The sequence below is a fragment of the Acomys russatus genome, chromosome 20 (genome assembly GCF_903995435.1).
Source record: "Acomys russatus chromosome 20, mAcoRus1.1, whole genome shotgun sequence".
NCBI classification, from domain to species: Eukaryota; Metazoa; Chordata; class Mammalia; order Rodentia; family Muridae; genus Acomys; species Acomys russatus.
The window spans coordinates 51404628-51432366 of record NC_067156.1 but is presented as its reverse complement, the minus strand read 5'-3'; the positions used below and the strand labels follow the sequence as shown (position 1 = coordinate 51432366).

Genomic DNA, 27739 nt, shown 5'->3' with positions numbered 1-27739 from the left:
TTCTCCATGTGGCCCAGAGTCTTCACTGACCAAAGGGAGGCCACTGGAGGGACACCTGAGAATGACCAATGGAAGGAGACCTGCTAGAAGCCTTTGTTCTTGAAGCTCCTCCTTTCCAAATGACATTTCTAACTATTATTTAAAAATCACACCAAGGCTGCCTGGTGGTATAATGGTAAAACACGGAGAGTTATACCCCGGCCAGTTCTGGAGGCTGAAGCAGTAGGCTCATAAATGAAAACTCTGCCTGAGGCACAGAAGGGGCTCACCATTAGCCTAGGAACCTTAGTGAGGTCCTGTTTCAAATATGAAAAGCAGAGAAGGAGGAGTAAGGACAAGGAGACGGAGGGCTTGCCTAGCATGCACTCGGCCCTGGGTTCAATCCTCAGGAATGCACATATGAAAACTACAATGTCTCTACAATTCTGCATTACTTGCAATTAAATGTGCAGCCTGGAGTGAACTGGGCACTTTTGATGTTACTGCCAAACAGTGCTCAACACTGTTGATTGTTTTTAGACATCTGGGTTGTTTGTAAGCCAGGTCCTATACATCGTATTTAGTCAAGTCTTTTGTTAAATGTGGAATCTGAAGAAAGGGGCTGAGGACCTCAGGTTTGCAAGGCAGACACACTTAGGCATTTCGTGAAATGAGCCCAGCCCAGCCTTCCATCTTTATGGGAAGAGGAAAACTGCTAATAACACACATGCACACGCACACACCCTACACATCCAGGTCTTATAAAATGGGTGATATCACATCAGTGTGTTCCAATGAAACTGAAAGTGTAGTCAGTGGTAAAGCATCTGATGTGCCTGCTGGGAACTGAACTCGGGTACTCTACAAGAAGCAAGTGCTCTTAAACATTGAGCTATCTATTTCTTGAGCCATGGAAAAAATACTTAAAGTTTAGCTAACATAGCCAAAAGGAATATGAAAAGTTAAGAGTGATTTTATTAAAAAGAAGCTTGTTTGTTTGTTTGTTGTTTTTTGAGACAGGGTTTCTCTGTGTAGCCTTGCCTGTCTTAGACTTGTTTTGTAGACCAGACTGGTCTCAAACTCACAGAGATCCACCTGCCTCTGCCTCCCTGAGTGCTGGGATTATAGGTGTGTGCCACCTCACCCTGCTCAAAACAAGATCCTAAGCACATAAAATTTTCCAGGGCATGGTGGCGAACACCTGTAATCCCAGCACTCAGGGAGGCAGAGGCAGGTGGATCTCTGTGAGTTTGAGACCAGCCTGGTCTACAAAGCGAGTTTAGGATAGGACAGTCAGGCCTGTTACACAGAGAAATCTTGTCTTAAAAAAACTTCACACACACACACATACACACACACACACAAACACACAGAATTTGAATTTCTTAGTATTCCAAAGATAGCTCAGGTTTTGTGTTTTTATTTTCTCTTAATCTTAAAGTGATCTCCCAACTAGTAAAATATTCAGGGATTTTTTTTTTTCCTAAAAAGCCTCCATGATTTATTTATAATATGCAGCTTCTGAAATTTATTTAAAATAAAGGCTACCATGAAATCTTTACCATAAAGTATTGTTTATGTCAAATTCACAAGCTATTTCCATATATCTAATTACAAACATAGTCAAAGAACGGTAAGAAAGACAACAAGGTGGTGGCCAGCTGTATCCCCCAGGCTGCTTGGATTTATAGGCTTGTATTTTTTCTTTACATCTTATCTGCTCTGATTAATAAAGGGTATTTTAAAATGGTGACACGACTGTGTACTGTCACTCCTTATAGAAGGATGAGTAAGCAAATGAAGAGAACTCAGATGCTTGATGTAAAAGCCCAAATTTCTCTGTCTTGCTCAAAATCAGCTACAGTAGAAGAGAAACTGGGACACTTAGTGGGGGAGGAATAAAACTGAACAAAACAGGAATGACACGGCGTGGGCAAAACTCTTTATGTAACGCAGGCAGGACTTTGTATCACTGGGTCCCGGATTTCCTCACAAGGTCTTCAAACAGGCTTTCCTGTCTTGGTTCCAATGCCTCAATAGAAAAGAAGTGTGTGTGTGTGTGTGTGTGTGTGTGTGTGTGTGTGTGTGTGTGTGTTTTTAAGGTCCTTCACAGATTCCCATGCACTTATCAATGTACTGGAAAAGACATGGCTTTACCAAGAGGAGGAAAAGGACCCTGGATTCTCCAAACACCATTCAGTACACAAGGATGTACACACTGCTCTTCCCAAAGCACGTGGACCCCAAATCCATATCCCAGAAAATCCCTGCCATTTGTCAGCTTACAGATAGGTACTAGTTTGTGAGATGACTGTGTTCCTGATCTTGAGTTTTCAGGCCAGTTACCTAGAACCCAAACGCACCGTCCAACTCCATGAGGACCACTCAACAAAGCTCATCTCCCAGCTAATTGGCACTCTTGGAGGTTGAATGGACAAAGAAGATTTCGATGGAGCTTAGGCTCCGCCTCTCCACTGCTCACCCCACCTCAGGGGCTGTCAGCCACACTCCATTCTTGTCCTCTCACACATCCAGCCCATCAGCTGAAAGGGCTCTAAGGTCCCAGTGAACCCCGAGCAATCTCCTGCTGTCCACACCTGAAGCCAACTCCCAGGTTTTGTTTTGTTTTGTTTTTTGTTTTTCGAGACAGGGTCTCTCTGTGTAGCCTTGGCTGTCCTAGACTCACTTTGTAGACCAGGCTGGCCTCGAACTCACAGCGATCCGCCTGCCTCTGCCTCCCAAGTGCTGGGATTAAAGGCGTGCGCCACCACCGCCTGGTCCAACTCCCAGGTGTTAAAGACACCATCTTCCCACCTCCCCGCCCCTCCAGGCTACAGCAACAGTTTCCTAACTGGCCTGGGGCTATTCTCACCCACATCACTGGACCACAGCAAGCTACTCCCATTTCTGGCACCAAGGAGACCCGCTTCTTTCTACCTCACCTCAACCATAAAAATGCAAATTCCTCTAAGCAACTAAGCTTCATTGTAAAACTAAACTATCTGGTCTTCAGCTCCATCAAAGACTTGAAAAGGAATAAAATTAATTACCTTAATATAATTTCTGATTGTTTCGTGGTTCTTCTTGCTGTAGGTAGTTTATTTTATATATGAGTAATAATATAAATGTATATATAAAAAATATTTATAAAAACCCAATGATTAAAACAAAACAAAACAAAAAAGCAAATTCTTTACAATGGTCCACACAGGCGTGAGGAGTGCTGGCTCCTGCCTGCTCCCTAACTCTCATTTCCAGCACTCTCTGCAGCCCTGCTGGTCTTGCTATCACTTAAACCTTTCAAGTTCACATCTACCTGCCTCTTTCTAAATGTGTCTCCCAAGTCTGTCATTTTTGAAGGAAGCTCAATGACTCTTTATGCTGACAGGAACATAAATAGGAAACAAATAAACTATGGAACAAAGTATTTAGATCGCCAAATTCTCTTAGGTAGAACTCCTATTTCCAAGAAAGAAACAAAAAACAAAAAACAAAAAACAAACAAACAAAAAACAAAATCCAGTTTTAAACGCCTTGGTTTTACACAAAAATATTCACATTTTTTTCTAGGACCCAAAAAGCTAGAAACTTCCAGGGGGGATGGCAAAATAAGATACTGAACACTCAGAAAATAGAATGTCATTATGGATCGCATGGTGGGCTCAGGGACAGTGTTATGAGTGCAATCAGAAAAACCCACATTCCCTCCCAGAAGACAAACAGAAAGAAGCTGCCCCAGTATGCAGTATGCAGTGACACAGTGGTTGATAGTTTTTTCCCCCCTCATTTGTGTTCAGACTTAGAAACTTGTGTAATTTTTCCAATGAGAGGGGAAAGCCCTTCTTATCTTTAACAAGAACAAATAATGCTATAAATAATTGCTAACTTTCCAAGTCACCACAGAACGGCTATAAAGAAAAGCATGATATTAAAATTATCTACGTAATAATATACACAATAAATCAATGTGAGCACTGGTTGCATAAAGAAGTGGACAAATCCACTTGTTTTCTTTTTACAAAGGACTTTAAAAAAAAAAAAAATCAACAAAAAACTAACAACCAGACAGGAGGAAAATGGACAAAAGGCCACAAGTGATGCTTTATAAAAAGAGGAAATAAGAGTGTGGTATGGTGGCGCACGCCTTTAATCCCAGCACTCGGGAGGCAGAGGCAGGCGGATCTCTGTGAGTTCAAGGCCAGCCTGGTCTACAAAGTGAGTCCAGGACCACCCAAGGCTACACAGAGAAACTCTGTCTCAAAAAACAAAACAAAACAAAAAAGCAAGCAAGCAGTAAGATGACTGGACACTTCAACTAATGAAAGACAGAAAAGTGATGGGTTCTTCTTTCCAGGCTGGCAAAGTAAAAAAAGACTGATAAAACAGGGTAATGCCAAACATGGGAGAGAGGCTGCTCTCAGCACTAGCTGGAACCAGTAGGAAAGAGTGGGCATCTTCCCAGGGTCTACTCTGAAAGGTCTCCCCAGTCTCCTTTCTGAGAGAACATGTCCCCAGAGGGTGGTGCTGTGTAGGGAGCCTGGCTGCTTTGGGAGCACTGCCACCAGGGCAGGCTTTGAAGGTAAGACTCCACCCCCACTCCTTCGCTCTATCATGACTTTTCTGCTTCCTGCTTTGCTCTAAAAAGCTCTCGTGGCCTTGAACTTCACCATGCTTTCTTTAGCAAAATGGACTAAAATGTCGAAAACCATTGAGTCCAAAGTACCTATCCCTTATCTCTTTTAACTGGGGGTGGGAGGGACGGAGGTGGGGGTGAGGCATGTGTACTTGACCACTGGTCCTCAGATGCCATGCTTTTTTGGCACGGGGTCTCTTGCTGGCCTGGTGCTCATAAGAAAGCTAGGCTAGCTGGTCAGTGGCTCCCAGAGATGACTCTCCCATCTCCGGCTCACCAGCACTAGAATTACAAGTGTATGTCAACACTCCCAGCTTTTTGTTTTCACACAGATTCTTGTGTGTGGGGTTAAGCTCTAGTTCCTTCAAGCACTTTACCAACTGAATGAACTATCTGCCTATCCTCATACTGGGAATGTTCAAAGTCCCTTTGATCCAAGGTCAAGTCTAGTAAATTTTTTTTTTTTTTTTAACAGAAACCACAGATGCATTGATAAACATCATGAGGGTTTTCAAGATAGGGCAGAAGTGGGACGATATTCTAACTATGTTCATAGGGCACTGAATAACACCCAAGCCATTTCATGTGCTGGAAAGCAGTACACAGACAGGGTCTCAGGGAAACACACACACACACACACACACACACACACACACACACACACACACACACACGCTGAGAAGTTTAATTAATACGCTCAGAATAGCCAGGAGGATACTAGGAGACCAACTCAAGAGTGCTGGGATGACAAAAAAGAATCCAGGATTTCTAACCTCAGACCACAGGAAAACCATGGGGTGCGGCTGACATGTAAACCAGATGGGTAGCGGCTCAGCTGTTAATCTGGCAGGGAGGAGAGGTTTGGCAGTCCCTGCTGTCCTGTTCCTTGTCACCCACAAACTCTGCTCCACTCCCCAGGCACAGACCAGGAACATCTCCAGCTTTCCCCCCATGCTCACACTTTGAAGTCTCACGAGACCAAAGCCAGCCTGAGACAGCGCTCAGCTAACTCTTCCTGAGGATGGCTGTGTGATATTACAGAGAACCAGTGTTCCATAAGCCAGCCATTTTCAACCGATGGCCATTCATAGCGGTAAGTGTTTTGCTATTAAGCGGCAAAGTGGATCTATTTATCCATAATGCTATGTGTGCACTTTAATTTCTAAAGGATACCTGGATGAAAGCTGCAGAGGAGTCAGTGAATTTTACCGTAATATACACTGCCACAGAGCTCAGAGTGAGCCACGTGCTCATCACAGTGTGACAGTTAACCTTCGTCACTGGGAGGCACCTGGGAGGTTACATAAGCAGAACTGTAATTCCATCTGTGAAGGTGTTTTTAGAGAATTGAGCAAGGGGAGAGCCTGCTAATGTAGGGGCACCATGGGCTGGGCCCTGCATGGAACAAAAGGAAAGAGCAGGAAGCTTGCTTGCAGCAGGTGTGCCATGCTTTACTTCCTGCTTCTGCAAGATTTCAGACTTGCTTCCGGCTCCAGGTAACAGGGCCAGCTACCCACCCACCCCTTTCTTTCACTAAAACTGGTTGCCAGGAGCAGTAAGACGGTTTGGCAGGTCGGATGGTTTCCCACCAAGGCTCGCAACCATAGTGTGATGGAAGACAGGAAGCAACGCTCACAAGCTGACCTCTGACCTACACATACACACACACACACACGCACACGCACACACAGGCACACGCATGCACACAACATCCATGCACGCATGCACTCGAGCACACACTGTCCCCCAACCTTAAATAAATAAATAAATAAATAAATAAATAAATGTGATAGTAATAAAAATGGGCTGTTAGGCTTTTGACTAGTCTCTACTCTTTCTAGCCAGATGGGTTTCGAGCAGTCTCGTTTTACCCTGCACTTCCTAGTTAAGAGAAACTGTGGGGTTTTTTGTTTTTGTTTTAATAGGTTTGCTGGTCGTCTGCATCTATTTTGTGTGCCTTACATGCTTTGTTTTATTTTGAGACAGTTTTGTTACTCAGCCAACCTGCAGCCTGGGATGACGAGGGTATACCGCCACACTCAGCTCATGTTTATTAATACAGTCCTTCCTTATTCGCTTTTCCTTCGAATGTACTGTTCTTACCAATTTCAACGTTACTGGTATGCTAGCGACGGCAACCGTCTGTCTACAATAAGTAATCTGTCTTTACTTAATTCACGTACCTTTTTACCGCACAAGGTTTTTCCTTAAAATAGGACTCCAATGCCTATAGTTTACCCACATTAAATTTTGCTCAATTCCCACCGATTTTTACAATTTCTTACATTTGCTTCAAAAAAAAAAACAAAAAACAAAAAAACAAAAAACCCACAAAATTGTCTGTCTACAGTTAGGTTTTAGAAGACTAGGGGTTTATTTCTGCTAACACTGTCAGAGTCATCCCTGTGTCATTCCTGCCACCTCCACTCCAGATGACGAGATGACAGCTGGCTCTGTCCACAGATAACATGCTCTTCTCAGTACCTTACAACTATTGTATATGAACTATTGTACTGAATTGTATTGTGTTGTGTTGTATTGTTGTACACAAACTGCCCCTCGCTCAGTGGGACTGCCAAGCATCATCTGTTCGGTTCCATTAAATTCTTTGGACTCCCGAACTGACAGCACATGGCTCCGACCACGAACACTTTTCTCAGTGTACTATGAAAATATGTGGGCCCAACCTGTGTCCACTTGCTTTTCTTCCCTTGCACTCATCTTGGCTCCTCCTCAGAATTATGCATTTATCCTTTTACATAAATATCAGGATTCTTTTTATTTTTTAAAAAACAAAACCCTCTGAAATTCCAATTGCAATAAACTCGCTTATTAATTTGTATTAAATACAATCATGTGCTTTATATATATATTATTTTATTTTTTGGGTTTTTGAGACAGGGTTTCCCGGTGTAGCCTTGGCTGTCCTGGACTCACTTTGTAGACCAGGCTGGCCTCGAACTCACAGAGTTCCACCTGCCTCTGTGCTTAATATTTTCATTCCTTCAGATTTTATTTCATATTTTTCACTAAGAATGACGTAGAAATATTACTGTGCTGGTTAGTGCGGTTTTCTGTTTTTGTTTGTTTTGTTTTGCTGAACTTGACACAAGCTGAGGTCACCTAGGAAGAGGGAATCTCCATTTAGAAAATGTGTCATCACATTGCCTCTAGGCAAGTATGTGGAGGGGCATTTCCTTGGATAATGCTTGACGTAAGAGGTCACTGGGATGGTGCCACCCCTGGGCAGGTGTTCCTGGAAAGGCTATGAAAGCAGGTTGAACAGGCGGGTGAGCAGTTTCCTCCGAGGCTTGGGCTTTAGTTCCTGTCTCGAGGATCCTGCTGCGAGTTTCTGTCCTGAATGCCCTTCTTAGCGGACTAGGACTGTTAATTAAAAGAAACTCTTTGCTTCCCAAGTTGCTTTGTCATGTCATAAGGCACATCAAAAGGGGGGGGGGGACACAGAAACCTCACCAGGAGTGTGAGATACTGCTGTGAATGATGTGGTCGTTGTGGGGAGAACTGTGGAGGTGTTCAGAACTATGGGCTAAAAAAAAAAAAAAAAAGTCATTGAGTGATCAGAGCTTAATGTGTTGTTCTGTAGGAGCCTAAAATATAATGTTGAAAGCAGTGCAGATGATGGAGGCCTGGCTTGTAAAGCTTCACAGCGAAGTTCTGAGAGTCCCTTGAAGACTCTATTGGCACCATTCGATATTTCAAGTTAAGAATCTGTGGTCGGGGGAAGGGTAGAAGGACCTGGAGGAGGAGACAGGAGCTCCACCAGGAGACCAACAGAGCCACTAACCAGGGCCCAGGGGGGCTTACAGAGTCTGAAGCACCAGCCAAGGACCATGCACGGACTAGACGTAGGCCCCGGACACAGATGGTCCAGATGGGCAGCTCAGGCTTCATCTGGGTCCCCTAATAAGGGGAACGGGGACTCTCTCTGACATGGACTCTGTTGCCTGCTTTTCAATCACTTCCCCCTTGGTGGGGCTGCCTTGCCAGGCCACAGGGGAAGAGGATGCACTCAATCCTGATGCGACTTAATGTGCTGGGGTAGGTCTGGGGAGTGGGAACCCCCTTATCTGAGGAGTAGGGGAAGGGTCATGGGGGAAGAGGGAGGAAGGGTGAGACTGGAAGAGGAGGAAGGAGGGGGCTACAATTTGGATGTAGAGTGAATAAATAAATAAATAAATAAATAAATAAATAAATAAATAAATAAGAATCTGTGGTTTGAGTTAGCTGGGGCTATGCCTTAAGAAACCAGCTGCACTTAAGAGCTCAGAATCACCACTGTGACCCCATTTGCTTTGCTAGAACAATCGAACCTGGTTACTGGGGCTGGGGAATTAGTGGTGAAATCTTCTGAGAAGTGGTTGCTCAGGGTCAGCCACCAGAAGCTGTGGTCTAGTGGGAGCCAAGGTTGTACCTTGTGTTGGCAGCTGAACTTGGTTAATGTGTGTCTCAGGTGGTGATTGGCTTCAAAGGCATGAAGGGGGGTCATGGGGAACAGCCGGGGCTTGGCTCTGTGAGAGAACAGGAGAAGCCACTGGTGTTGGTGCAGCCTCAGGTGCATGCAGTAGAACACCAGGACTGAAGGGGTCATCCAGCCCAAGGGAGGCTATTGGTGAAGGTGCATCCCAGTTGCAACAGAGACACCAGAGTTTTGGAGATGGCCAGCCCGTGGGATGAGCACCACAGATGGCAGAGCTGTAGAGAACCTATGAGATAAGCCATGTGTCCTGTGAGTGGCAGAGCTCAAGAGGAACACGGAAGATTGAGTGAATCTCAGATGGAGGCCATTGAGATACATGATTTAATATATACTGCTGGACGTTGGTTAATTTATATTGCTGGGTGTTAAAGCTGTTACTATGCCCTGGTTTTAAAGTGTGTAACTTTATTTTGCCGGAACTTGTAACTCAGAGACTTTGGACTTTTAGAGAGCCTTTGGATTTTCAAAGAGCCTTTGGATATTTTAAGGAGAGTGAACTTTTAAAGTATTTTAACTTTTTTTTTTTAAGACTGTGTCACTTTAAAAGTCATGCTCTATTTTATCTTATGGTATTAACAAGAGGCCTTGGGGACAAATAAGGAATTTTAACAGTGAAATATTTGTGTGTCAAGCTAACAAGAGGTCAACTGGGTTCACTGGTTTTTGTTTTGTTGTTGTTGTCAACTTGACACAAGCTAGGGTCATCTGGGAAAAGGACATCTCTATTGAGCAAATGCCTCCTTAAGATATACCTGCAGGCAGCCAGGGTTGGGGGGCACGCCTTTGAGCCTAGCACTCAGGAGGCTGAGGTAGGGGGATCTCTATGAGTTTGAGGCCAGCGTGGCCAGAGAAAGCCTGTTGGGGGTAGGGGAGAAGATTTGCCTGTAGGTTAAGTACATTCTGTTGATTAAAGATTGATGTGGGATGGCTCGGATCACTGGGGTGTCGCCACACCTGCACAGGTGGTCCTGGATGGGAGGCTAAGCAAGGAAGTTCACCTTGTTTCTCTACGGCTTCTGCTTAAGTTCCGGCCTCCAGTTTCCTGCCTGCAATTCCTGTCCAGATGTCCCTCAGTGATGAAGGGTGACCCCAGAGAGCTGTAAAACAAGACAAACCCTCTCCTCCCCAAGTTGTTTCTGACCACTGTGTTTTATAATGGCAAGAGAAACCCCCAACTAAGACAAATAGTTACCTCACATTCCTATGCTGCTCTCTTTGAAAGGACAGAAGGGCCTTCAATACAATATTAAGTAATTGTGAAAGGGGACATCCTTGCTGATTCCTAATGTTAGCTGAAACAGTTTGAGAGTTTTGACTTCTCCGCTGTTGGACACACACATACGCATGTCTGGGTGTGCCTTTTGTTAATTCTTCTCCTTCCCATTTTGCTTTTTCAGACTTATTATATTAGACATATCTACTGACTGTACCAGCCAGCTCTCCAGCCTGTGCTGTCCTGGCAAGCACACACTGACACAGTAGTATTAGTATTAGTATTCGTACCAATGACAGCGAGAAGAGCTTCCAGTCCTTAAACACCTAAGGTTTCACCAGAGGGAGTCACCAACTGCAGCCTTTTAAAATGCGCACAAATCTATTGGTTAACAACTCACTGTAAACTTCTTGCATAGATAATAATAGTCTACAATTCTTAAATATATCAATGGGGCCATAGTGATGGCTCAGCAGTTAAGAGTACTTAGTTGCTCTTGCAGAAGTTCTGGGTTTGAGTCCCATTATGGTGGCTCATAAAAAACAAACAAACAAAAACCAAAACCAACCAAACTTCAAAGTGTATCAGTATTTTCATAAAATCCACCACCTATCCCACAACTTCTTATCCCCTCTACCACTCTTCCCTCCCAAATCCATAGTTTTGTTTTTGTTTTTTCTTTTTTCTTTTTAAGCCTACCAAATCCATTGCGCGCTGCCTATGCGTGCACTGGGGAAGGACCATCTACTACCGGAGACTGGAGACGATCCAGTAGCTCTCAGGGAAAACTGACTCTCCACCACCACCACCACCACCACCATCTCCAGCAGCCACCGACTGTCAATAGCCCCTCCCCCAGTCCCTGCTGCGAATACCAAGATTTTAGGTGAAGATTTTGCTGATTTTCTAAGTGACCTAGGAGCCTTTCTGTGCTTCACTATGTCTTCGAGTAGTATAAGTGCCACCCAAACTTTATGTTCTTTAATATTTAGCTAAAATAGCTGGGGGGGGGGGGGAATCCACGCAGCCAGCCTACCCTTTTCCATGGCAACTCTCAGCTGCCCTACTTGTCTCTTCTACAGAAACTGGTCTATCCAGCTTTACCTTGGTTCTTGGATCAGTTTTGGTCGCTGGTATTTTACTGATGAATCAGCCCTATGTTTTTAAGTGTGCTGGCGAGGGTTATGCATGGCACTTTCCCGTAAATTCTACTACCCACTCACCGTGCACCCCCGTACCTTTTCTCTTCCCATTATTATTGCCTAATTCTTTTTATTTGTTTGTTTTCTGAGAAAGGATCTTGCTATAGAGCTCAGACTGCCCTGTAACTCGGGATCCTCCTGCTCCCACATCTTTCTCACTCTGTTTCCAAGGACTCTGTGGAAAAAAAAAAAAACAGTACTTGCTCATAACTTATGCAAGCAAGGCCTTACCTGTCTGACTAGGGTACAAGACTCCCTGCAGAATTTATCAAGGCAGAAAGGCTTGTGCGAGTGTAGACACAAGGGAGGGGACACTGTTTACACTGTTATTTCGAGTGCTAAAGGAATGTATTAAGGACCTTGGGTTGCTAGAACCAGCCACTGTGCTCTAAACCACTGGTGGCTTTTCTGTGCCTGGAATCAACAGCACAATGCTGTTTCTCAGGGCTTGGTCACTTACTCACCATTCTGGGCCCCTACTATGGGTTCCTGTTTCCCATCCTTGGGATGACGGGAGTTTGCCCTTTGTCCTTTCGACTAGCCAGCTGCCAGGTTTAGTTAGCTTTTCAGGGCTTTGTTTTGTCCCTGTTTTAGCTTTCACCTTTATCTGTTAATTTCTCTGTCCTTGTTTGTTTTGCCAATTTTCTATTAGGCTCACCTTTTCAAATTCTTACGGAACAAACGTTAGTCCTTAAGGTGGTTTTGTATCCCCAACCTTTAACACTAAAGGCAGCTTCCCTAGTCTAGATGATATATTATTCCATATTAGAAATTTTTACAAAGAGCAAGAAGAAAAATTACCAGGGATGGAAACAAAAATTTTAAGAGTCTCTAGTTCAGGCTGCCCTGGAAAATCCTTATGTAGCCAACGAACCTTTGACCCTCTGACCCTTGTGTCTGTACCACCGGAGGGCTGGAATTACAGGTCTACACCACATGGTTCATATCAGATGAAAGTCATAAGAGCCGCGCAACTAAGTCAGGGTATGAGCACACAGCTGGCGATCTCAGGGCAGAGCAGTAGCAGGCCAGTGGGATGACAACAAGATGACAAGAAGAGATGTTGTCTCCATTCCTCACACAGGCTTCGTTAGGGTTCCTACTGCTGTGATGAAACACCATGACCAAAAGCAACTTGGGGAGAAAAGGATTTATTTCATTCACAGTTCCATATAGCAGAGCAGTGAGGGCAGGAACTCAAGCAGGGCAGGAACTGACGCAAGGGGTGGGGGTTGGGGGGGGGGTTGGGGTAGGGGTGGTGGTGGTGGTGGTTGTTACTGGCTTGCTCAGCCTGCTTTCTTATACAACCCAGGACCACCAACCCAGGGACGACATCACCCACAATGGGCTGGGCCTGCCCCCATTGGTCACTAATTAAGAAAATGCCCTACAGGTTTGCCTGCAGCCCAATCTCATGGAAGCATTTTCTCAACTGAGGCTCCTTCCTCTCTGAAGACTCCAGCTTGTGCCAAGTAGACATAAAACTATCCAGGACGCAGGCCAAACCTGAGCAAAATCATCACCTCCCTCTCCTACCATGTAGGTGTTAGCGTGCATTTTACATTCTGGAAAAAGTGGTTGTGTTCATAGACCAGTCTAAAAAATATATATATAGCATTTGCTTGTGGTGTATCCCTTTGATTCCAGAAATAGACAGAGGAAGGCAGTGCACCAGGAGTTCAAAGCCAGCCTGTTCTACACAGCCAGTTCCAGGTTAGCCAGGGCTAAAAGTGATACCTGTCATAAATAAGTAAGTAAATACCTACCCACCACCAAACAAACAGACAAAACATATGCAAAAGAAAAACTACTTCCAGAACAAATCCTGCAGTCAGTATGTATTTCAGCCTGGTCTTAAAACTTTGGCCCATTGTTAGACTGAGGATACAGCACAGTGTTACAATGCCTGGCTAGCATCCACAGCGCCCTGGGTTCAATCTCCAGCGCCATTTAAAAAAAAAAAAAAATCACTTGTACCAGTAATCCTAAATTAAGCCACATCTGAACTCTGATTGGACAAAGGCCTGCTCTTGGGTTACTATGCAACCCATGCTGGTTGCTGGGGGAAGGAGAAGGACCAATCCTTCTGAAGCCACTGAGCGCCCAAGTGAGAGGAGACCTCATCTCAGCTTCCAGCAGCATGTTTTAGAAATGGATGTTGAAGGGGCCAAGGCCTATGCATCCTGCGGTGCCGTGGGAGGCTCTGACCTACTTAGAGCCCCATCTATGACCACAAGCCACGCTGCTAGTCCCTTAATCCTAACTACGGGGATTTCTGAGGTGTTAAAGGTCCCAGCCTGGCCTGGGGGCATTTGAGAATGACACTCAAATAGAATCGCGCTCATCTATGCTCTATTAACTCAGAATTAGTTTATGATCTGGGAAGAGTCTGGACTCATGCTTCCATTTTTAGACCCTGTGACAAGGGACTGGAAAGGAGACTCAACCGCTTTAAGGGAATACATTTTAAAGGCTCTGACTCATGACAATAGTTAACATGCTAATAATGTATCTAGGAGTTAAAGCAAGAAACCTCTTTTCTGGGCCGCTAGCTAGTCTTTATGAGAGCCAGAACCCCAAGGAAAATTTAATATCTTATATGCTTCCTTCACTTTGTCCCCAAAAGCTTTCCTCAGCAAGTTCCAATAATAAAAATGTTACTGAAGTGACAGCAAGTCTTTCCAGTAGCCACCACCTAGTGTGCCTGCAGCCTTCAGAACCTGTGAAGAAATAATCTCTTCCCTTCTGGTCAAACACACTTTGTGAGGAAAGCGTCACAGCTCCACCTTAAGTGAACAGTCACAACAACTGCATGGCCCCCTGTAGACCCCCCAACAGCCGGCCTGAGCCTGGACACTAGTGCACACATGAGAGTGCAGAGTCCCCAGAACCCCATTGCAGGAGGGGCAACGGCACTGCTGCCAACAAGTCCAGACATGCCAAAAAGGTAGAGTAGGGCTCAAGGGTTCTAAGGCATCAGGCCTCTTAGAATACACTGGCTGGCTCTTCTTTAATGTGTCTCTTCTGCACTAGCAACAGCAACAAAGAGAAGCAACTCCCCACCCTCTTGTACAAAGACAAAGACTGGACTCCACTTACGGAGAGCAAAACACAGGCTCTGACACTATAGACCAAGGCTCTGCATTAATTCTAAGCAAAAGCCCTTTCCCCGTTTTTCACAAAACCTGTGCACGCGGCTACCCAGCAGATTTCGCACCTTACGCTCTTTAAGTACTTTTCTGTCTGTGGCCATTCTTAGCAAACAAGCATGAGTTAAAGCCTAGTGGGAAAAGAAAGTTGGGCACAGCAGAGCTGAGGTGTGTTTTCAGTGTACAGGATGACTGAGGGACAGGTGCGTCAAGAAGCTTGTGAATAATGGGATGGGTATGAGGACGAAGTGCCTGAGGCCAATGCCATGTTTCCATCACAATACTGTTGGCACCTCTCATGTGGCCTTGAGATGCAGGAATGTCATTGGTTCCTTCACGCACGTCTGTGCTGTAGTATTTGCCAAGAGGGGTCAAGGACTAACACGCCTGCTTCAAATATCTATATACTCAACCCCTCCCACCTCAACAGGACTCTCAGTTCTGTACACACCTGTCCCGTCGCCTCGTCTTCGGTCCTTTATTTTGTGTGCGCTATACTTCTCCCAGCCATCTGAAGCTATAAGATCATATCTCTAGGCACTTCAGGCAGTGTGGCTGTCCTCCAAGGGTTTATTTATGAGGCCCAGGAGGGAGCAGCCCAGTGTAAACAGCTCCGCAAACATAAAACGAGAGGCGGGTTGCTTCTGACTAAGAAACTTGGTGTAACCTTCAAACTGATTTCGTTCAGCTGAGCTCCTATTGGATGCTCAGAGGATTTTGACTCGGGGTTTTGAGTACTCCTCATGAGAAGAGTGCGCTTACCAGACAGAGGACAGAAAGGAACTGAGGCACCTTCACACAGAAGCTTGTATCCCAAAGGGGGCTCATCCTCACACAGGGGTATAGAGCAATCATTCTCAACCTTTCTTTTTTGTTTGTTTGTTTGTTTTGTTTTTGTTTTTTGAGACAGGGTTTCTCTGTGTTAGTCTTGGCTGTCCTGGACTCGCTTTGTAGACCAAGCTGGCCTCAATTTCATATTGGTGCATCTGCCTCTCCCCCCCCCCCCAGTGAGATTAAAGGCGTGCGCCACCACGCCCGGCTATGGTTCTCAACCTTTCTAATGCTCCGATCCTTAACACAGCTCCTCATGTTGTGGTGACCCCCAACCATACAATTATTTCATTGTTACTTCATGACTGTCATTTTGCTACAGAGCAGTCTCTCAGTTCCTAAGATCACTGGAAATATGTGTCCTCCGACGGCTGCAACTCACAGGTTGAGAACCGCTGGTACAGAGGAACCAGTACAAGAGGATCATGGGACGGGGCACAGTGCAAAGGAAAGAAGAATGACAACCCTGGCAAAGAGCAGACAGTTGAGGGTACTCGGAGCAAAGGGAACGGAAAAAGGAAGGAAAGGAACAGGGCTTAAATAAAATTATATTTAGAATATTCTACCTGAACTTAAAGGGAAGGCTGGGAACTTCTTTTGGAGGTGTGGGTCTCCATCAGTTCTCTTACAGCAAAGCCTTCAACCGATGACTAATGGATAGCCCTGAAACTTCAAGAGTCTGCTTCCCACGTGTTTTCTATTCTCATTCTATGCCAGTTAATCATCTCATTTTCCTCTCCCAACGGACACGCTCATCTCTCTGCCTGCCTGCCTCCCTCCCTCCCTCCCTCCCTCCCTCCCTCCCTCCCTCCCTCCCTCTCCATATCCCTCCAGTTGAAATAACCCAAACTCCCTAGGATTACAAAACAAACTTTCCAATATTATTACTGCAAACATTTCCTCTAAATATAGCCTCCATAATGTTGAGAAAGGAAAAATATCCTTGCCAGGTGACCCTATTTACTTTCCTTAATCTCTGTTACTCTATCAGCTGACTGTGTTCAGGACTCATTGCCAGTGTTGACTGCTTGACTGCTCAGGATCCTACTGACCCACAACTGTCCAACTGTCCATCTGTCCATCTATCCACATAAAACCACATTAGTTCATTAGGAATTAGAGACTGAGGCAGGAGATGCTGGCGCACGCCTTTAATCTCAACACTTGGGAGGCAGAGGTAGGCTGATCACTGTGAGTTTGAGGCCAGCTTGGTTTATAAAGCTGGTCCAGGACAGCCAAGGCTACACAGAGAGACCCTGTCTCAAAAAACTAAAAAAAGCTGGGCGTGGTGACCCATGCCTTTAATCCCAGCACTCAGGAGACAGAGGCAGATGGATCGCTGTGAGTTCGAGGCTAGCCTGGTCTACAAAGTGAGTCCAAGACAGCCAAAGCTACACAGAGAAACCCTGTCTCGAAAAACAAACAAATAAAGCCCCCCCCCAAAAAAAAAGAAAAAAAAAAAAAGAAAAGAAAAAGGAATTAGAGGTTGATTGCTATAAACAGCAGGCCACATATGCTTTTCATAGTAAAGCTGCATATCTATAACTGATTCTATATTGCCATGGTAGATCTTAGAATGCCTTGTGGCTTTTGATGAAACGGTTAATACTTTTTAACTCTCAACCTACAGATTTCCTTTAAAGCACTACACGGACAGTTACTTGTTGTTTATGTGTGTCTGTCTGTGGATAACCATGGAGGGCTGAAGAGGTTGTGAGCTGCTGGACCCATGCATGCTCTTAAATCCTGAGCAGTCTCCCAGCTCCACGCCTTGTCTGTTAAGCTGTTCACAGTCCATTGGGTGTTTGCATCTGATTACCTCATTTTACACCATCGCTGGCAGGATGCAGGGTTCCTCTTTTTCTTGACTTTCATTCTTAGTATCCCCGCCTCCCACCTTCATTACTCTCTATCTAATTTCAGAGTTGGGAAGTTCAGTTTTTATCTGACGTCTCCTTTAGAGAGTATGAAGTAACAGTGAAATAATTGTATGGTTGAGGGGGCGGGGTCACCACAACATGAGGAGCTAATATTAAAGATCGAAGCATTAGAAAGGTTGAGAACCATAGCCGGGTGTGGTGCTGCACACCTTTAATCCCAGTATGTTCTCCATGTGACCCCTGCACCCTCCAATCAAGACAAAGCTTCTTATATAATGTGTGCTTAAGGCTGGGAAGAGTGTGGGAACTCTATACTTAATTTTAAAAAATACTCATTAAAGCTCAGAAATATATGCAGTTCTCCTATGTCACTGCCTGTCACCACCAGACGCAAAGACCTGTGAAAGATTCAAGAGTCACACGTGCCTGTCTGAGCGTGTGCCGGTTTGTTTGGCACTATCTGGTGAAACCCTGCCCTGTGGAGATGTCAAGGTGCCCATCAGAACGGGAGGGTCGCAAAATCAAGAGACTACTTTTTATCCTTTTGCATTGTGTATAACCAACTTGCTTATTAAGCAAAGTAAGTCCATAAAATATACACCACAGCAAGACCCTGGGTCTTGCAAAAGCTGAGCTTCACTTAGGCAACTGTGTAGTGCAAAGCAAGGGCTTTTCCACGGTGGGCTAAGACAAAGGGACTCGGCTTGCAGCAGGCTGACGAGATTGACACAGATCTCAGAGCTGTGGAACTTTGCATCCTAAGTCAGCACATAGTTGTTATTTTTCTCATGTTATGAGTTTTTAGGGTCTGATTCACTCCTCTTCCCAGACAGTCTGGCAAGACGAGGTCTATCTCAGAGATGACGAGCAAATGGAGAACTTATTTTAATTGCATCAAAAGTAAAGAGAATTTGCGAAATGTTTTTTTATCAGCTGTAGTTATTTCAGCATTTACTAATTTGGGTGCAGCTAGCATAGCATATGGAAAAAAGATCATCTGTTTCTTAGTATTAAAAGTATTAAGATTGTCTTTTTAAAAACAAAAGCAACCCTCTTGTTATTTGTGTACTTTTATCAACACTAGACATTAGTGCACTAAAATCCTTTCACTCCCTGCGTGGAACACACTTGTCAACTTAGATTACTGCACTGGCCTCCTGAAATGGCAATTCAGGAGGCAATTCAGGAAATGGCACGCATGTACGTGTACCTCATGGCGGACGTAACGCAAAGCCGGGGCACTAGCCATCCTTCCACGTGTATACAGGCAACAATGAAACTACAGTGCTCCTTCAGTGGTCATGAAGTGTTGGCTCCAGGACGTGAAGATGCTCAAAGCTTGTATGTCACACTATGTCACAGTATTCACATATAATCTGAGTACATCCTCCACAGAGCTTATGCCGTATCTAGATAACTTATTATACCCAATGCCACTGTCAGTGGTATGGAAAATGGTCTTCCTGTGTTACAGAGAGGGGAGGGTGACAAGGAAGAACGTTCTAGACATTTTCAATATAGATGCAACCTTCTCACGTACATATTTTTGGATTTCCACTGAGTCTCTGGTGGCTTGAAACTGTGGATCTGGACTCTATGAGGAATGCAAGCAGTAAAGGAAGCTGGGGCATTTGTTAAACAAGAGAAGTGTGGGGCTTCCAGGATGGTGAGAAAAGACAAGCTGTGCTGAATGCACAAAGCAAGAATGGCAGGAAGAACTATCTAGAAAGGACCCCACAGCAAGGGAGGCCAAGCTTGTGCCCTTCCTGTGGGAAGTCTGGGTGGCACGCAGACAGGCAGGCTGGAAGGCACACGTGGGCAGAAGAGGTGAGAATCCATATGTTGAAAAGGAGCTTGCATCGCCTCTGGTGACTAACCACTTCTGTGTCCCCTCTTCAAGGTGGCATCAGATCAGGGCCCCCTCACAGTCACCTTCCTGTAGGAGGTCCCTGGGAACCCACACATCCAGGGCAGGGCCTGACAACACTTGTCTCTTTAACAAACTCTGCTATTGCTACTGATCCATGGTCCACACTTTGAGCAGCGCTTCCCTAGACCAAAACCTAGCCAAAGCAGGCAGGGGGAGGAAGGAGGGAGCAGGAGGGATACACCTGCTGTGGCAGGGGGAGGATGGGACATGTGAGGGAGGGTCAGGAGACATGGGCTGAGCAGTGTCCTGTCATCTCCTGGATCTCATGTGCAGCACGTGTAGAAGGGCAAGACCCCTCTAGTTTTCTAAACGTGGGCCAGGTACCAGGTTTTATGAGCTGAGAGCTGCCTCTTTTATGAGGTACTACAGAGCGGGACAAAGCTTGGTATATGTCTTCCCCCATTTATTTATTTATTATAATTTATTCATATTATATCTAGATTGTATCCCCTTGATTGTATCTTCCCTGTTCCCACTCTCCCTCCCTCTTCGGCCCTATTCCCCTCCCCTAGACCTCTGAATGCATCCATCAGGATAGCCTGCTTCCCCTTCCTCTGTGTGCCAGTATGGTCTACCCGCCAAGAGGAGGTGATCCAATCAGGAGCCCCAGAGTTCATGTCAGAGGCAGTTCCTGCTCCCCCCACAACTGTGGAGAATGAGCTGTTCATTGGCTAGATCTGCACAGGGGTGTCTAGGTTCTCTGGTATATTTCTACAGGTGGGGGAGGGGGTGGAGACAGAGCTAAGTGTAGCTCTACAGAGCAGGGTGGACCTTAGTATATCTCTGGAGGGAACTACGTGTCTCCAAGATGAGAGGGGGTGTTACTAAAGCCTACTAGAGTGCCTGAGTAACACCCACTCAAGGCCATTTATTACAGAATGCCAGCCACACCTGGGCGTAGCCAGGTCTACCAGAAGGGGGGCTGGTGGACTTCGCGTCATCTGTAAGACAAAACTGGTTTAGGTCAAAAGAAAAAGGAAGGGTTGGATGTAACACTGTTGAGAGTCAATTCTTTACAAGTCAGCCTTGATTGACAGAAACAGGCCCCTCTGGCCCTCTCAAAACTACCCATCAGGAAAGCTAGTCAGTCCTCACACGAAGGACATCCATCAATGGTGGTTCTAATGCTCATACTCTCTCAGTCAGGCCCACTCTGATCAGGTCACCAAACATCTTCTTTTGGGGCTGGGCCCAGGAAAACACCGTTTTTCCATTCCCAAAGCTCGTTTAATCTAATTAAGGAGTCAAAAGATTTCTAAGAACAGGCGGCATGACAATAAAAGGTGTCAGAAATGAGTACACGATTAACTGAAAAGTGAATTAATTAACAGGCAAAGTTGCCCTAAGAACTGAAAGGAGGGAGCAAAACACGTCAGAGGAGGTCGGAAAAGGAAAGCTGACCTTCTGAGCTGGCCCCTGCATCTCCGAAGGGAGCCCCGTTACACTGAATTAGCTCTAAGGTCTCAGGGCCTGTGTCTGCAATTGCACAATTCCTCTTCTTGTCAGCCTCAACCTCACACTGACGGCCACAGCCATGTGCCTGTCATATCCCCATCCTGTGAGAGATAAGGCCCAAGCCCATCTAGAGCCACAGAGGCCCACGGCCAGATCTCCCACCTACTGCTTCTCTCTGTGACAATGAAGGCCCACTCCCCACTCCAAACAGCTGAGGCAAGAAAAGTGTCAAGTCAGGTCAGAGCCTGTAGCTCAGTGGTAGAGGAGTTGTCCTGAAGCTGCAAGGCCCTGATTTTTCGACCCAAGTATACCACACACACACTTAAGACAGTATCGGGATTGGGTAACGTTAACTACACTTAATAGTTACTAACTATCGAGCTGTGTGCTCTTAATCCCAGCATTACAGACACTCTAGGCTGGGTACATATGATTATGTTTCTCCTGCACAAATGCAAAAATTAGAAAAGCAAGAAATCACAACCCACAGGTGCCCACTCACTTTCCACCGTCTTCTCCCTCGGATTGTGACAACTAAAGAAAGTCTCCAGAAACCGCCACATGTTGGTAAGGGGGACAGAACTGCCCCTAATTGAGAACCACTTAGCGCAACTAATGATAAGTATACACAGCAGAGTTCAATGTGAATGATTGAGCATTTAAAAACAAAAACAAAAACAAACTGGATAGGGAAATGGTCCAGTGACTAAAGCACTGCCACGCGAGCATCGGGCTGGAGGTTGGATCCACAGATGCAAGTAACGCTGGGTGAGTATCGTGCAACTGGAAATCTCATCCCTCCTGCAAGATGAAAAGTGCAGACAGAAAGAATCCCCAGAAGCTAGTGGGTCAGCTAGCCTGGTACACACAGCAACAGGAGCCCCTCGTTCAAACAAGGTAAAAGGAGACAGGTGACATATATTTAAGAATGTCCTCTGGCCTCCATGTGCATGTCGTCACACATAAGTGTGCATGCATGCATGCACCTCCACTCACATACACAAAAGCAAAATAACAAAATAAAACAATTCAGAAAGCCCGGCATTAGAATATACAAAGCAGTGTTTATCTAGATACCAGTCACTAAAGAGGATACGAAGTCCATGTTTTGCCCTCAACTGTACTGAATTATGATGTTTTCTTGGTTTTGTTTATTTTGGTGTTTTGAAACAATGTCTCATATAGCCAGGTTAGGTTGAACTTGCTTTGTCCCCAGAGATGACCTTGAACTCCTAATAGTCCTGCTTCCACCCCACGGAGTCCCAGTTAGTGGCCAACTCAACCTGTGGGAGGCAGAATTTGGCCTGGGAAAGAGGCCAAAGTGGCTCACGACTGACCCGCCCACACCCCGCCTCAGAGGACCTCACAGCCCAAGGATCATTTGCCACCCACAATTAAAGCCTGGGCCCCATTCTCTGCAACACAATTGAAGACAGGGAAAGGGGCAAGACGCCTCTGGCTGGGGTGTATAAAATACATGCCTTATGGAACCGTCTCTAGATCTCATATCTGCCATTCTGCTTCTTTAGAGAGAAGGTTAGAAGTGAGTGCTCCACCATTTGCCAGAGAACTGGGGAATGAACACATTCCCAAGACAAACCTGAGAGGCTGCAGGCTGAAGGCTTTTATTTAAAAAGCAAGCAGACGATCAGAAAACCTAAAACTGCTGTTAATGGATATCTCTCAAGAATCACAAAGGGGAAGCCTGTTTCTGTTACTATAAAAATTTATAACCTTACTTTAAGCATCACTGCGAACACATAGAATCACCAGGGCACGCCTGAGGCCAGAAGCAAACACTGCTGTGCATGCTTCTCACCCTCCAAGTTCAAAGGCCATCTAGCTAGTCCTGCCACTTACTGAGAGTGTCAATCAAAGATGAGCAAGAACAGATGGCAGCCAAGGTGTCTGAAGGAGACCTGGGCAGTTTACCACATGCAGATGGGACACACAGTCATTTAATACCATCATCATCATCATCATCATATCTGCCGCCACCCTGCTGCCTCCCACAGTACCTGTGGACCTCACTCCCTGCCCCCCCAACCCCAACACCTACCCCGAGCTACCCATGAGTCCTCTGGTGGGCAGCTTGTAGCTTGTGTCTTCTCTAGCATTGGCAGTTCTGTCTCGCCCGTCCCACCCAGGAAAGAGCACAGCAAACTGGCTCTGCCCAGTTCCCACAAGTGGGCAGGTGGCTGGCAGGGAAGAAATCCCCAGAGGAAGGCATGCAATTCCACTTGAGCAGTCCCAACCAGGTTAGGGTCATTTACACTAGAGATCATTAACCAGGTGCTCAGGCCTCTTGGCATTAAGTGAGAGTTTGCAAGTTGAAAGAATGTTACCAAACACACAGTTTGGGTCACCAGGAAAAGAGCACATCAGTGTCCAGGCAGGAGCCAAAAATGAGGTCACCTGTGACTGGGAGAAGAGGGGACACTGATTTCTTCTGAAGCTGCCAGGGTCTATTTGCTCTTCCTGCTCTCTTCTGGGGGGACAAGCATCACCACACGGGCAAAGCAGCCTACAGGGATGGAATTGTACACAGGTAAGGAGTCCTAGATTTTTCTCACCAATTCTCAAACATCCTTTTTGGTGGCGGTTTCAGCCCTACAATCTCACGTCACCCGCAAAAAGAATGGTGAGTCTATCTAGTTATTGAGCTGTTCTGTTTGCCCCACATCTAAAGACCCGATACCACATGATTTGCAAGGAAAACAAGCCACCATGACACGAGAAGGGTCAGAAGTTCAATTTCACACATTACAAAGGCCCATGGTTTTGAAGGTTCCTGACAAACGCTTTGTTTCCTGACACGTTCCAAGCTATCCCCACAAGGTTAACTTCCTCCTTCTTCCTAACCCGTGAAACCAGACAGAACATATTTGCTCCGTCTCAGCCTTTGTGTGAGGTGCCCAAGCGCTTCTTCTTGTTTATGCTATGTCCCCCAAATGCATCCTTGCCCTGGCCTTCCATAATTCCATTTTCCTCAAATTACACACTTGCCATATAACATATTTTGTGGCTAAAGCTTTTACTTTCCTTTCCTCTCTTCCTCCTCCTCCTCCTTCTCTCTCTCTCTCTCTCTCTGGGGGAGAATGATCCCCCACACTGTTCAAGTGACCTCATGGAAAGACAGCTTACTCCAGGAAATTAATTGCTGTATTTTTCTAAGTGACATTTACATTAAGTCCTCTTGAACTTATAATAAGGAAAATATAAAATGTCCACTGCACTTTCCCTAAAAGGGGATAACACTTTCTATTCTGAAGACCGGTAAATATGAGAAGACAGTGAGAAAGGAGAGAGTCACAGGGCACCTCACTTCCCAGTTCTAAAACTTCCTGACAGGAAGCCTCTCTCCATAGAAGAACAAAATGATAAAAATCTGTGAAGCTTTGTGAAAACCAAGGTTAGGAACCATATAATTTATCCCCTCATATTTCCTGTGAAGGTCTACAAATCACATCCTAGGAAGTAAATCCCAGGGATCTAGACGCACACCTGTCCCATGGCACCCCAGACGACCACACTGGCTGTGCTTTTAATCAAAACAAATACATAATGAAGTCTAAAAGGAAAGATCTGTCCTTATCTCAACCTAGAATTTTGCACCAAATGTCTGAACTCCGTGTGACAGATCTTTTCACTGTGTCTATTTCTGACATTTCAGGAAAGCAGCAGTGACAAATGCAGTCATTTATTCATGGGGAGGGCACCGGAGAATTAGCCGCATAACCATTCTCAGTGCTGTACACTGGGAAAAAGCTCCAGGCGAAATGACAGAGGCTAAGCACATGAGGAATGGAGAAAAATTATTACGGTATACTTTTTTATACAGGTATCAAGGCATGCTAAAAATATTCAATATGAGAGAGAGAGAGAGAGAGAGAGAGAGAGAGAGAGAGAGAGAGATGTAAGTTCAAAGACTCCTCTAAATTCTAGCTCATGTAGGTTAACGCTCACGGATCCACAACATGAGATCAAGAAAAGGCAGAGCCTTTGTCCATACTTACCAGATTCCAGGCAGGAAAACCTCCTTTAAGCGGGAGAGGGAGAGGAAGGCTGGTCTAGATGCAGATGGTTGCTCTGTTTCCCCTAACAACAGCAAGAATGGAATAGGAATCCTGGTCTCTCCAGTTCCCTACAGGCAATCAACAGCCTGGAACAAGAGGGGCGGAGCAAGGTGCTGGAGGGGAGGGTTCAGTAGCTACTGCCCAGGTATGGCCACACAGGGCTTCCCTCCAGGCAGCAAGCCCTGAAGCTGTGCTGAGCTGGCTGTGCAGAAAGCTGTCTGGGCTGGAAGCTGCTGCTGATGCCTGCCTGTCTCAAACCAGCAGCAGATTCAAACATGGGGAAGACGGAAAGAGCTCATCTCAGGGGCTGCCCAGCCAATGACTATAAGCGGAACCTGCTGGACTCAAGAGACACAGAGAACAACTCAAGCTCCGTAATGCTGCTCTGCAGCCAAACTTCACCTTGGAAGTTCACAGCCAAGTTTTGTTTTGGTTTTGGTTTTTTGAGACAGGGTTTCTCTATGTTATCTTGGCTGTCCTGGACTCGGTTTGTAGACCAGGCTGGCCTCGACCTCACAGCCTCTGCCTTCTGAGTGCTGGGATTAAAAGCGTGCGCCACTGCACCCGGCTGATTGCCAAGTTTTAAGAAGTGTGCAGTCGCTGGGCGTGCTACTTTAATCCTAGCACTCGGGAGGCAGAGGCAGGCTGTGAGTTCGAGGCCAGCCTAGTCTACAAAGTGAGTCAGGACTGCCAAGGCTACACAAAGAAATCCTGTCTCAAAAAAACCCCAAGAAGTGTGCAGTCTGCCCCAGGTGATATGGGACCTCAGAGTCTCTGAGCCATTTGGAATGCTCCTTTTACAATGAGTGGCAGGGTGTCTCCTTGGTGTCCACAGCCATGTTAGGAAGAATAGCTAAAGGAGCAAGGGCACCCCTCCGGACATTTCTTATCAGACAAAATGACCCTTCATTTTCAGTCACTAACGTTGGCTGGCATTTAACTTAGTTGACATTGAGCATATCTCTTAACCACCCTGATCCTCAGCAAACGAAGCCCTGAGACCTCCTCCCTGCCCCGGGTGGAGAATCAGTGAGATCCTAGGGTTCTAGAGAGCAACATGCCTCCACCGAGGTGCCTTTAACCCTTCTACGTGTCCTCACCCTTCAGCACTGAACACCTATCTTCCATCAGCCCTGGCTGCTTCTATCCCCTTCCCTCAGTGAGGAGACTGACTGGAGAGAGGCACTGCGTGGGCTGGCAGAGCTCCTGCCTAGCAGGTGCAAGGCCCTGCTGGCTTCATCCACAAACCCATACATGGGTTAACACAAGATGCTTCTCCCTTTGGCCAATGCTTCCAACATGTTGGAGGCCCCACTCTTAAATTCAGTGTTGAAACCAATGGTCAGAGAGAGGTAGGGGGTAGGGAGAGACAGACAGACAGGCAGACACACACACACACACACACACACACACCACACACACGTGGGGGGGGGAGAGACAGAGATCCAAGGGGGGGCGGAGGCCATGACCCCTCAGACTCAACCCTGTCTGGGACACCAAGCAGCAGTCCAAGATAGAGGGGGCCTCAATTCAAAGGCTGGGACAAACTCCAGTTCTAAGGGCCAAGAATGCAGCAAGGAGGAGCTGCCAGCACAGCCAGGGGTCTTTTCCTTTGTGAGGCACTTAAGATCAGGGCTTACTGGTACCCCCACCCTTTAAAGATGGGGATGAGGAGTTTAAGAGGATGCTGGAGCCTACCTGGGTCAAGAGACTGCCATCCCCATCTGCTGGTAGCACTTGCATACTGCAGTCACGAACCCTACTCCATCTTCAAATCCACTCTGGAGAGGCAGCCATGGAATTCCTGCTTTGTCACAACTACCCCCTGACGGGCAGCTTGGCAGCTCAAGGACTGCCTTCGTTCTTTCCCACCAGATCTTATTTCCAACCCTACCCCTACCCCCACCCCCCCCCCCCCCCCCCCACACACACTTTAAAAAAAAAATGTCTTTCTCTTCTTCCTAGCTAACATCTGGGAGCATGGTTATGAAACCAAACTTCTCAGTAGGCACAGAGAAAAGAGGAGAGCCAGAGTGCCCCACACACAGAACAGAAAGAGCCACACTACTGAAAGGAAAAAAGGTATTCCCAAGTACACTGAAGAAGGCAGCCGAGGAGTCTGAAAATACCAAAGAAGGGAACACACTGGGGGAGAGAGAGAGAAAGGGGGGGTGGGGGGAGGCAGAGAGAAGAGACAGACAGACAGACAGACAGACAGACAGACAGACAGAAACAGAGACAGAGAGAGACAGAGAGGGTGTGTGTGTGTGTGTGTGTGTGTGTGTGTGTGTGTGTGTGTGTACGATGCTCGGGGGTTCCTGTGCAACTAGAGAATGGGTTGGCACTCGGTTACATTTAAATCAACGTTTCTGACCATTTCTCTTCTTCCAGGCATCCATTCATCCCTCCGAAGTATTCTACATAGAGCAAGTTAGAAACCACCAATGCCAATCTTAGGAGGGAAAGTACCAGACGTGAGGGCTGTGTGTGGAGAAAGACAACTTTAGGAAATTCATATTTAAGAGAGTCAAGTCATCCTTAAAAACACTTTGATTTATAAGAAGGTAACAGAGGAGAGAGCACAATAAATGTAGGTTTCATAAGCAGCTGCCAGAAGGCCCAGGAGGCTGGCAGCGGTACAGCCGCAGGAGACCGACTGGTATCTGAAGTGTATCAGAAGAGGATGCTGCTGAGTGAGGAAGACAGGACTGCCCGAGCTTCACACCCGTTTTTGTAGCTGAATCACTGCAGCATATTGTTTGTATACTATTGCAACTACAGTACTAGAAATCTCATTTATAATAAGCTTAATTTTATACTAAAATAATCGAGAGGTAAATTTCAGTAGCTCTGTCTTCCATTCCGAGTACACAGATAAAGTAGCACCAAGAAG

General features: G+C 46.0%; 1 protein-coding gene across 4 annotated transcripts in view; it reads right to left on the bottom strand.

Moving 5' to 3' along the window:
- Positions 1-27739, bottom strand: part of Nedd4l (NEDD4 like E3 ubiquitin protein ligase) — a 336845-nt gene that overhangs the window by 165855 nt on the left and 143251 nt on the right. The window contains exon 1 of one of the 4 annotated variants that reach the window (XM_051163446.1): positions 24787-24872. The exons of the other annotated variants lie outside the window; for them this stretch is intronic. The gene's annotated coding sequence lies outside the window, so the exon portion shown is untranslated. Of the gene's footprint in view, positions 1-24786; positions 24873-27739 lie in introns of those variants that run through there. 4 annotated transcript variants of the gene reach the window in all.